Below are 10,259 nucleotides of genomic sequence, written 5' to 3'. Positions count from 1 at the left end.
AAGGGAACAAATGGGAACTTCAGTGAAGGGGGCAAGTGGGGAGGTGATAACAAGTAGTGGTGATGTGAGAAGGAGATGGAGTGAGTATTTTGAAGGTTTGTTGAATGTGTTTGATGATAGAGTGGCAGATATAGGGTGTTTTGGTTGAGGTGGTGTGCAAAGTGAGAGGGTTAGGGAAAATGACTTGTCAAACAGAGAAGAGGTAGTAAAAGCTTTGCGGAAGATGAAAGTCGGCAAGGCAGCAGGTTTGGATGGTATTGCAGTGGAATTTATTAAAAAAGGGGGTGACTGTATTGTTGACTGGTTGGTAAGGTTATATAATGTATGTATGATTCATGGTGAGGTGCCTGAGGATTGGCGGAATGCTTGCATAGTGCCATTGTACAAAGGCAAAGGGGATAGAAGTGAGTGCTCAAATTACAAAGGTATAAGTTTGTTGAGTATTCCTGGGAAATTATATGGGAGGGTATTGATTGAAAGGTGAAGGCATGTACAGAGCATCATATTGGGGAAGAGCAGTGTGATTTCAGAAGTGGTAGAGGATGTGTGGATCAGGTGTTTGCTTTGAAGAATGTATGTGAGAAATACTTAGAAAAGCACATGGATTTGCATGTAGCACTTATGGACAAATGGATTTGTATGTAGCATTTATGGATCTGGAGAAGGCATACGATAGAGTTGACAGAGATGCTCTGTGGAAGGTATTAAGAGTATATGGTGTGAGAAGCAATTTGTTAGAAGCAGTGAACAATTTTTATCGAGGATGTAAGGCATGTGTACGTGTAGGAGAGGAAAGTGATTGGTTCTCAGTGAATGTCGGTTTGCGGCAGGGGTGTGTGATGTCTCCATGGTTGTTTAATTTGTTTATGGATGGGGTTGTTAAGGAGGTGAATGAAAGAGTTTTGGAAAGAGGGGCAAGTCTGCAGTCTGTTGGGGATGAGAGAGCTTGGGAAGTGAGTCAGTTGTTTTTCGCTGATGATACAATGCTGGTGGCTGATTCATGTGAGAAACTGCAGAAGCTGGTGACTGAGTTTGGTAAAGTGTGTGAAAGAAGAAAGCTGAGAATAAATGTGAATAAGAGCAAGGTTATTAGGTACAGTAGGGTTGAGGGACAAGTCAACTGGGAGGTAAGTTTGAATGGAGAAAAACTTGAGGAAGTGAAGTGGTTTAGATATCTGGGAGTGGAACCTGGCAGTGGATGGAACCATGGAAGCAGAAGTGAATCATAGGGTGGGGGAGGGGGCGAAAATTCTGGGAGCGTTGAAGAATGTGTCTTAGTCGAGAACATTATCTCGGAAAGCAAAAATGGGTATGTTTGAAGGAATAGTGGTTCCAACAATGTTATATGGTTTCGAGGCATGGGCTATGGATAGAGTTGTGCAGAGGAGGGTGGATGTGCTGGAAATGAGATGTTTGAGGACAATATGTGGTGTGAAGTGGTTTGATCGAGTAAGTAATAATAGGGTAAGAGAGATGTGTGGTAATAAAAAGAGTGTGGTTGAGAGAGCAGAAGAGGGTGTGTGAAATGGTTTGGTCACATGGAGAGAATGACTGAGGAAAGATTGACAAAGAGGATACATGTGTCAGAGGTGGAGGGAACGAGGAGAAGTGAGAGACCAAATTGGAGGTGGAAAGATGGAGTGAAAAAGATTTGGAGTGATCGGGGCCTGAACATGCAGGAGGGTGAAAGGCGTGCAAGGAATAGAGTGAATTGGAACGATGTGGTATACCGGGGTCGACGTGCTGGCAATGGATTGAACCAGGGCATGTGAAGCGTCTGGTGTAGAACATGGAAAGTTCTGTGGGGCGTGGATGTGGAAAGGGAGCTGTGGTTTCGGTGCATTATTACATGAAAGCTATAGACTGAATGTGAACGAAAATGGCCTTTGTTGTCTTTTCCTAGCGCTACCTCGCGCACATTTGGGGGGAGGGGGTGGTTATTTTCATGTGTGGCGGGGTGGCAATGGGAATGAATAAAGGGCAGACTATGAATTATGTGCATGTGTATGTATGTATATGTCTGTGTGTGTATATATATGTATTTGGTAAACAGAGAAGAGGTAGTAAAAGCTTTGCGGAAGATGAAAGCCGGCAAGGCAGCAGGTTTGGATGGTATTGCAGTGGAATTTATTAAAAAAGGGGGTGACTGTATTGTTGACTGGTTGTAAGGTTATTTAATGTATGTATGACTCATGGTGAGGTGCCTGAGGATTGGCGGAATGCGTGCATAGTGTCATTGTACAAAGGCAAAGGGGATAAGAGTGAGTGCTCAAATTACAGAGGTATAAGTTTGTTGAGTATTCCTGGTAAATTATATGGGAGGGTGTTGATTGAGAGGGTGAAGGCATGTACAGAGCATCAGATTGGGGAAGAGCAGTGTGGTTTCAGAAGTGGTAGAGGATGTGTGGATCAGGTGTTTGCTTTGAAGAATGTATGTGAGAAATACTTAGAAAAGCAAATGGATTTGTATGTAGCATTTATGGATCTGGAGAAGGCATATGATAGAGTTGATAGAGATGCTCTGTGGAAGGTATTAAGAATATATGGTGTGGGAGGCAAGTTGTTAGAAGCAGTGAAAAGTTTTTATCGAGGATGTAAGGCATGTGTACGTGTAGGAAGAGAGGAAAGTGATTGGTTCTCAGTGAATGTAGGTTTGCGGCAGGGGTGTGTGATGTCTCCATGGTTGTTTAATTTGTTTATGGATGGGGTTGTTAGGGAGGTGAATGCAAGAGTTTTGGAAAGAGGGGCAAGTATGAAGTCTGCTGGGGATGAGAGAGCTTGGGAAGTGAGTCAGTTGTTGTTCGCTGATGATACAGCGCTGGTGGCTGATTCATGTGAGAAACTGCAGAAGCTGGTGAATGAGTTTGGTAAAGTGTGTGAAAGAAGAAAGTTAAGAGTAAATGTGAATAAGAGCAAGGTTATTAGGTACAGTAGGGTTGAGGGTCAAGTCAATTGGGAGGTGAGTTTGAATGGAGAAAAACTGGAGGAAGTGAAGTGTTTTAGATATCTGGGAGTGGATCTGGCAGTGGATGGAACCATGGAAGCGGAAGTGGATCATAGGGTGGGGGAGGGGGCGAAAATCCTGGGAGCCTTGAAGAATGTGTGGAAGTCGAGAACATTATCTCGGAAAGCAAAAATGGGTATGTTTGAAGGAATAGTGGTTCCAACAATGTTGTATGGTTGCGAGGCGTGGGCTATGGATAGAGTGGTGCGCAGGAGGATGGATGTGCTGGAAATGAGATGTTTGAGGACAATGTGTGGTGTGAGGTGGTTTGATCGAGTAAGTAACGTAAGGGTAAGAGAGAGGTGTGGAAATAAAAAGAGCGTGGTTGAGAGAGCAGAAGAGGGTGTTTTGAAATGGTTTGGGCACATGGAGAGAATGAGTGAGGAAAGATTGACCAAGAGGATATATGTGTCGGAGGTGGAGGGAACGAGGAGAAGAGGGAGACCAAATTGGAGGTGGAAAGATGGAGTGAAAAAGATTTTGTGTGATCGGGGCCTGAACATGCAGGAGGGTGAAAGGAGGGCAAGGAATAGAGTGAATTGGAGCGATGTGGTATACCGGGGTTGACGTGCTGTCAGTGGATTGAATCAGGGCATGTGAAGCGTCTGGGGTAAACCATGGAAAGCTGTGTAGGTAGGTATATTTGCGTGTGTGGATGTATGTATATACATGTGTATGGGGGTGGGTTGGGCCATTTCTTTCGTCTGTTTCCTTGCGCTACCTGGCTAACGCGGGAGACAGCGACAAAGCAAAAAAAGAAAACGTTGAGATGTATAGGTATATATATTTCCGTGTGTGGATGTGTATGTATATACATGTGTATGTGGGTGGGTTGGGCCATTCTTTCGTCTGTTTCCTTGCACTACCTCGCTAATGCAGGAGACAGCGACAAATCAAAATAGAATAATAAATTGAATAATAAATCTCTCTTACCCTTTCATTACTTACTCGATCAAACCACCTCACACCACTCATTGTCCTCAAACATTTCATTTCCAACACCTCCACCCTTCTCCGCACAACCTTATCCGTAGCCCATGCCTCACAACCATATAACATTGTTGGAACTACCATTCCTTCATATATACCCATTTTTGCTCCGAGATAACGTTCTTGCCTTCCACACATTCTTCAATGGTTCCAGAAAGTCCACCCCCCTCCCCTACCCTATGACACTTCCACTTCCGTGGTTCTGTCTGCTGCTAAATCCACTCCCAGATATCTAAAACACTTCACTTCCTCCAGTTTTTCTCCATTGAAACTTACCTCCCAATTAACTTGTCCCTCAACCCTACTGAATCTAATAACCTTGCTCTTATTCACATTTACTCTCAGCTTTCTCATTTCACACACTTTACTAAACTCAGTCACCAACCTCTGCAGTTTCTCATCCGAATCAGCCACCAGTATGTATCATCAGCGAACAACAACTGACTCACTTCCCAAGCCCTCTCACCCACAACAGACTGCATACTTGCCCCTCTCTCCAAAACTCTTGCATTCACCTCCCTAACAACCCCATTCATAAACAAATTAAACAACAATGGAGACATCACGCATCCCTGTCGCAAACACATTCACTGGGAACCCATCACTTTCCTCTCTTCCTACTCATATGCATGCCTTACATCCTTGATAAAAACTCTTCACTGCTTCTAGCAACTTACCTCCCACATCATACACTCTTAATATCTTCCTCAAAATATCCCTATCACCTGTGCATATGCGTTTCCAGATCCACAAATGCTACATACAACTCCATCTGCTCTTCTAAATATTTCTCACATGCTTCAAAGCAAACACCTGATCCACACATCCTCTTCCACTTCTGACACTGCTCTTCCCCACTCTGATTCTCTGTACATGCCTTTACCCTCTCAATCAATACCCTCACATATAATTTCCCAGTAATACTCAACAAACTTATTCCTCTGTAATTTGACCACTCACCTTTATCCCCTTTGCCTTCCTACAGTGGCACTATGCATGCTTTCCATCAATCATCAAGCACTTCACCATGAACCATACATACATTGTATATCCTTACCAACCAGTGAACAACACAGTCACCCCCTTTTTTAATAAATTCCACTGCAATACCATCCAAACCCATTACCTTGCCAGCTTTCATCTTCCCCAAGAGTGTGGTTGAGAGAGCAGAACAGGGTGTGTTGAAATGGTTTGGACATTTGGAGAGAATGCATGAGGAAAGATTGACAAAGAGGATATGTGTGTCAGAGGTGGAGGGAACAAGGAAGAGGAGACCAAACTGGAGGTGGATGGATGAAATGAAAAACATTTTGTGCTAACGGGGCCTGAACGTACAGGAGGGTGAGAGGAGTGCAAGGAATAATGTGAGATAGAATGAAGTGATATACTGGGGTCAACATGCTGTCAATGGACTGAACCAGGGCATGTGAAATGTCTGGGGTAAATCATGGAAAGGTCTGTGGGGCCTGGATGTGGATAGGGAGCTGTGGTTTTGGTGAATTATACATACCACGCTGAAGCATACACACTTTAATAAATAAACTGATATTGGTCAAAGCGAACCATCTAGAGTGAAAACTGATGGAAATCCTCCTGTAAATATCTTGCTGTCTTGGCACCATGTACTGCACCTGGTGTGCAAAATCTAAATCAACATTGTACATACAGGCTCAGAGCTCTTAGAGCTATTGCAGGGTAAAATCCTAATTATGATAGATTACCACACACCAGACTTGCAAAAATGTAAAATGAAGCTTTAAGAATCGTACATGATTGCCTGAAGACCACTAAAGTACTCAATATGCAGATAATACTTGGTACTCCTAGCACTGAGGAGAGAGTACTTGATAATCAGTCTTGTGATAGGACTGAACCTCTACATGTTGCTTCAAATAGTGTTGTCTCCAAAGAATTGTTAAACCATATATGCTGTGGCACAGTGAATCTAAATGAATTGAAATAACAGCCAACCACATTACAATGTTTGGAGTACATAATTTGTATAAAATTAGGAAGCAGCAGCATTTCCTGCCCTCATGGTGGATAACTCCCTTTGACATCACTACACCTACTTATCCACCTAAGAATCTAATTACTCATAATCTTCACCCTCAACACTTTCCCAAAACCAGTGCTCTTGAACATATACAGAAACTCCAGACTGAAAATGACCTAGCCCAGGGCATCCATACTGACGGTTCTCACGACTGCTACTGGGAGGCCAGGCAGTACTGCCATTGTGATCCAGCCCAATGGTAATAGATAGAGAAAATGTTAGAATAAACAACTGGGCATCCACTCTACAAAAGGAATTGTTCGCCAAACATGCCACTCTTGAGTAGGTAAATATCACTGCCATATACAGTTTAATTATCTTTATACTCTTTATCTACACTACTTGCCTTAACACCCTAAGATAGGAATGTATCATGCTGGTCTCTGAGGCCAGACACAGATACTCAGACATTATTCCTCAAGTGATTCAAATCAAATTGTTATGGATTCCCTCTCATATAAGCCTCCGTGAGCATGACATAGTTGATGCTTTAGCCAAACTTGCACTTGGTAAAGGTGATACTGAAAACAACAATGGGTTGTCATTTACAAACCTTAAAACTGTAATGAAAAAGGAACTAACAGACTTCCTTGAAGTACAAAGACGAGTTCAGATAAGCACAAGTAGAAACATTTTCCACCATTGAAATGTCTATGATAAAACATGTATATGGAGAGAGTAATAAGTGAATTACAAAATGTAATTAATAGTTAATGCTAGGTTTAGGGCTTTGATGGTGCTGTATCTATCTATATATGTTAATCATATGAATTATAAAGTTTGTTGCCAAAGATGTGGACATAAAACTAGAACACTGTCTAGTTTATGCTAGGTTTAGGGCGTTGATGGTGCTATATCTATGTGTAAATGTTAATCATATGAATTGTAAAGTTTGCTGCCAAAGATGCGGACACAAAACTAGAACACTGTCTTAAAATATGAAAAAATAGGGTTTATGGGTAGGTCTCTATTAACTTACAAGAAATTTCATAACTATTTTAAGATACCGGAAATTTTAAGTTTGTATCCACTGATGCGTCCAGTTGGTAAAACTTGGCATATGAAACTATGTGATGTATGTAATGAAACATCAAGGAAATGTAACATTCTTTGTAATATTAATCCAATGGGGCCTGACTAAAGCCCATTACAGTCTTTAATCCTTTTCCGCCACCTCACAGACTGTGTATGGAGCACAACAAATTTATTGGGGTTACTGGCACAAATCAGTCACAATCTTGTTTTAAGTAAATGTCGTTAATATATTGGATGTAACGAGTGTAAATTTTTACATTTCATACATAGTGAATTATAATAGATAGTGGGGAAATGTATATATAATCAGACGCAAGGTGATATTCATTTGGAATTCCTGTGATGTAAACAAACAATGAGGCGCGAATTTAGCAGTGAAGTTTGTAAACAGACATGACAATCAACAGATGACGTCGCAGCAACTTGTTATGAAGACTGGCGCATTTAACCACCAGTTACAGCTTACACCAGCCACTGAATATAACCACAACAGTTGACAAAGAGGACTTCGTGCTATAACTAGAATTTGATTGACTCTAGCTAAGGTAAACTGCACAACAACATAAAGGTTTGTTAATTGTGCGGTTACATACTGGATATTTTTGTGTGTAAAAGTGGATATAATGATAATGGTAAGAGTCGCTGTTTAGCTGCACGTAGAAACTAGCTTTTGGGAGTGCATCATTATGCTTAAAAGTACCTGCGAAAGACCGATCCCTCTTATTGAACAATATTGGGTTAGGCGAAAGTATTAGAGAAACTGGGGATGTAATCTTAATAGGCTTTCGTCGTATTGAGAACCTCTTAAAATTAGCGAACCATCCTTGCAAATATATATATATATATATATATATATATATATATATATATATATATATATATATATATATATATACTTTGTCTCCCGCGTTAGCGAGGTAGCGCAAGGAAACAGACGAAAGAATGGCCCAACCCACCCACATACACATGTATATACATACACGTCCACACACGCACACATACATACCCATACATCTCAACATATATATATATATATATATATATATATATATATATATATATATATATATATATATATATATATTATCCCTGGGGATAGGGGATGAAGAATACTTCCCACGTATTCCCTGCGTGTCGTAGAAGGCGACTAAAAGGGGAGGGAGCAGGAGGCTGGAAATCCTCCCCTCTCGTTTTTTTTTTTCTTTTTTTTAATTTTCCAAAAGAAGGAACAGAGGGGGGCCAGGTGAGGATATTCCACAAAGGCCCAGTCGTCTGTTCTTAACGCTACCTCGCTAATGCGGGAAATGGCGGATAGTTTAAAAGAAAGAATATATATATATATATATATATATAGATGATAGAGTGGCAGATATAGGGTGTTTTGGTCGAGGTGGTGTGCAAAGTGAGAGGGTTAGGGAAAATGATTTGGTAAACAGAGAAGAGGTAGTGAAAGCTTTGCGAAAGATGAAAGCCGGCAAGGCAGCAGGTTTGGATGGTATTGCAGTGGAATTTATTAAAAAAGGGGGTGACTGTATTGTTGACTGGTTGGTAAGGTTATTTAATGTATGTATGACTCATGGTGAGGTGCCTGAGGATTGGCGGAATGCGTGCATAGTGCCATTGTACAAAGGCAAAGGGGATAAGAGTGAGTGCTCAAATTACAGAGGTATAAGTTTGTTGAGTATTCCTGGTAAATTATATGGGAGGGTATTGATTGAGAGGGTGAAGGCATGTACAGAGCATCAGATTGGGGAAGAGCAGTGTGGTTTCAGAAGTGGTAGAGGATGTGTGGATCAGGTGTTTGCTTTGAAGAATGTATGTGAGAAATACTTAGAAAAGCAAACGGATTTGTATGTAGCATTCATGGATCTGGAGAAGGCATATGATAGAGTTGATAGAGATGCTCTGTGGAAGGTATTAAGAATATATGGTGTGGGAGGAAAGTTGTTAGAAGCAGTGAAAAGTTTTTATCGAGGATGTAAGGCATGTGTACGTGTAGGAAGAGAGGAAAGTGATTGGTTCTCAGTGAATGTAGGTTTGCGGCAGGGGTGTGTGATGTCTCCATGGTTGTTTAATTTGTTTATGGATGGGGTTGTTAGGGAGGTAAATGCAAGAGTTTTGGAAAGAGGGGCAAGTATGAAGTCTGTTGGGGATGAGAGAGCTTGGGAAGTGAGTCAGTTGTTGTTCGCTGATGATACAGCGCTGGTGGCTGATTCATGTGAGAAACTGCAGAAGCTGGTGACTGAGTTTGGTAAAGTGTGTGGAAGAAGAAAGTTAAGAGTAAATGTGAATAAGAGCAAGGTTATTAGGTACAGTAGGGTTGAGGGTCAAGTCAATTGGGAGGTGAGTTTGAATGGAGAAAAACTGGAGGAAGTGAAGTGTTTTAGATATTTGGGAGTGGATCTGGCAGCGGATGGAACCATGGAAGCGGAAGTGGATCATAGGGTGGGGGAGGGGGCGAAAATTCTGGGGGCCTTGAAGAATGTGTGGAAGTCGAGAACATTATCTCGGAAAGCAAAAATGGGTATGTTTGAAGGAATAGTGGTTCCAACAATGTTGTATGGTTGCGAGGCGTGGGCTATGGATAGAGTTGTGCACAGGAGGATGGATGTGCTGGAAATGAGATGTTTGAGGACAATGTGTGGTGTGAGGTGGGTTGATCGAGTGAGTAACGTAAGGGTAAGAGAGATGTGTGGAAATAAAAAGAGCGTGGTTGAGAGAGCAGAAGAGGGTGTTTTGAAGTGGTTTGGGCACATGGAGAGGATGAGTGAGGAAAGATTGACCAAGAGGATATATGTGTCGGAGGTGGAGGGAGCAAGGAGAAGAGGGAGACCAAATTGGAGGTGGAAAGATGGAGTGAAAAAGATTTTGTGTGATCGGGGCCTGAACATGCAGGAGGGTGAAAGGAGGGCAAGGAATAGAGTGAATTGGAGCGATGTGGTATACCGGGGTTGACGTGCTGTCAGTGGATTGAGGCAGGGCATGTGAAGCGTCTGGGGTAAACCATGGAAAGCTGTGTAGGTATGTATATTTGCGTGTGTGGACGTATGTATATACATGTGTATGGGGGGGGTTGGGCCATTTCTTTCGTCTGTTTCCTTGCGCTACCTCGCAAACGCGGGAGACAGCGACAAAGTATAAAAAATATATATATATATACACCCAGACATATAC

The 10,259-nt window shown here is 41.9% G+C and overlaps 1 protein-coding gene across 2 annotated transcripts in view; it reads left to right on the top strand.

Moving 5' to 3' along the window:
• Nucleotides 1-7,429: 7,429 nt before the first annotated feature.
• Nucleotides 7,430-10,259, top strand: part of B9d2 (B9 domain-containing protein 2) — a 52,942-nt gene continuing 50,112 nt past the window's right edge. The window contains exon 1 of one of the 2 annotated variants that reach the window (XM_071672176.1): nucleotides 7,430-7,653. The gene's annotated coding sequence lies outside the window, so the exon portion shown is untranslated. The remainder of the gene's footprint in view (nucleotides 7,654-10,259) is intronic. The other variant, XM_071672175.1, reaches the window with a different exon arrangement.

The sequence above is a fragment of the Panulirus ornatus genome, chromosome 17 (genome assembly GCF_036320965.1).
Source record: "Panulirus ornatus isolate Po-2019 chromosome 17, ASM3632096v1, whole genome shotgun sequence".
Classification (NCBI taxonomy): Eukaryota; Metazoa; Arthropoda; class Malacostraca; order Decapoda; family Palinuridae; genus Panulirus; species Panulirus ornatus.
The sequence above is the reverse complement of the archived record's forward strand: the minus strand, read 5'-3'. Positions and strand labels throughout refer to the sequence as shown.